Here is a 2,094-nt window from a genome sequence, read left to right on the forward strand (position 1 = left end):
CACCCAGAGGCAGTCGCAAGAGGCAGCTGTCTTCAGACCACGAAACCCAGTCCATTTGCTATGACTGCGGAGAGCGTGGTCACTACAGAGGAGCAACAGAGTGCAAGGAACCCAGCGCCTTCACCAAGAAAAAGAGGACGCGCCGGGACCTCGGTGACGGGCTCCGGAGCGCACCCCTCGCTTTTTCGGAGAGGCTCCGGCCGCTCGTCAAACAGGCAAGCCTAGTCACCCACCCCGGAGCCACGTCGGATATTAATCCGAGAATCCCGGGTCCAAATCCCATTATAGATCCGGGATGTCCCGGAAGTGTCGGAGGGATTGCTTGCGCTGCAGTCCTCTCCACTGCCATGAACATTCCATTCAAACTTCGAAGCCTGGACTGTGAACTGTTCTTGCACGGATACGGAAAGAATTGTAGCGACGCCGAGGTCACTATTGGAGTTTGGGACCTCCCCGTGACCGACATAAGTGGGACGGAGGCAAAAATTCTGTTCTACGTCACGAGAGGAGATGGGTTCCTGTTTCTGGGTAACGAGATCCTTCACCGGTCGTACCAGTTTGGACCGGAGAACCTTTTGGTTATTCCGATGGGCGTGAGAAACTTCTCGTCAAAACGTCTCACGTTCAAGACGTACACCGAACCAACAATGTCGAGTGACCCCGATGCGGTTCGCACATTCCTTCTAGTCGTACCGTCCAAAACGTCCTCCTTTGTGACTTTCTTCTCCACAGAAGTCTCATATGCGTCCAGCATTCCACCGGCAGTAACCATGAAGGCAAGGTTTCGGTATGGCAGAATCGCCGGTCGTTTCGCCAACAAGCTTCATGGATATTCACACCTTGCCTTTCAAGACATGGTGACGCTGTGCCGTCGAGGAGGTGTGATGACTCCTGTGCTAAACAAAAACTTCAGAGAGCCGTAGAGAAGTGCACTAGCTGCAAGGAAACAGGCCGCCCACTCCAATCGCGGAAGATATCCTTTGGGAAGATACTCACCTCGTTCAACAACCATGTCTAACTCGACTTCTTCTTCTGTGCTGAGTTTGAGAACGCCCCCATCTTGCACATGGTGGATGTCCATACGGGGTATTCAGTAGCATCCCTGATGCAGACCCGTGAGATGGACGAAGCAGCTCGGCAGTTGGAAGTCGCATGAATAAACGTTCACGGTGCACCGTCAATTATATCGGGAGACATCGAGTTCTTCAACTCCCGTTTTGCCGACGCCCTAAGGTATTTTGCAATATGTTTTGAACCCCGTCCAGCCCGACGTCATAACAAACTCGGAGTTGTGGAGAGGAAGAATGCGGTTGTCCGTGTGCTAATCCAACGTCTGCTGAAGGATGCGTCAAACTCTTCGGCGTGCGTTGTCGACTCTGTCGAAAGAAAAGACGTGGTCTCACGTGCCGTGTACCTCAGCAACATTCTATACGGAAGCAAGACACTAAGAAGCTTCGAGATGACTCGGGGTTACACTCCGTCGCTTGTTGGTCTTCCCCAAGCAAAGCTGTCTGCTGATCTCATCACTGCGCATAACGAGCAAGTGGCACGAAGAGCTTTGAGGCTTCTCGATAAGTCGCGATCTCCACAAGTGGTTCAGGCTGATCAGCTATCACGTGATGACCCCGTGTACTACTTCAAGCGAGGTCCCAAGTTTGGCTCGTGGGAACACGCCTACGTGCGAAACCCACAGTCTCACTTCGTTGTCCTTTCAAGGCGAAAAGACCATATTTGCAAGCCCATAAAGGCGGCATATGAGGATGTCCGGAAAGCCCCGTCCGCTCCTCTGAGTTGGATGGCATGGACTTCGTATTCCCGCGGTCGTACTCCGTCATTGATGAGTACTTTGAAGAGGGCATGTTCCCTCCAACATCGGCACCTCTCCCGCTGTTCTCGGAGTTAGAAGATGTGCCGAATTTGGATGACGTGTAGCCACCAAACAGACCAGAAGCGTCTGCAATCCGGGGAGAAGCGGCGAATCAAGCCAGACTCCCCGACTTGGAGCCCCCCGGCGATCCGACGGACATCTCTGAGTTCAGGAAAGAAGAGTCTCTGTGGACCTCCCACCGGACATCAAGGAGCTTACTAGCATCC

Source organism: Chondrus crispus, genomic scaffold, assembly GCF_000350225.1.
Source record: "Chondrus crispus Stackhouse genomic scaffold, scaffold_139, whole genome shotgun sequence".
NCBI classification, from domain to species: Eukaryota; Rhodophyta; class Florideophyceae; order Gigartinales; family Gigartinaceae; genus Chondrus; species Chondrus crispus.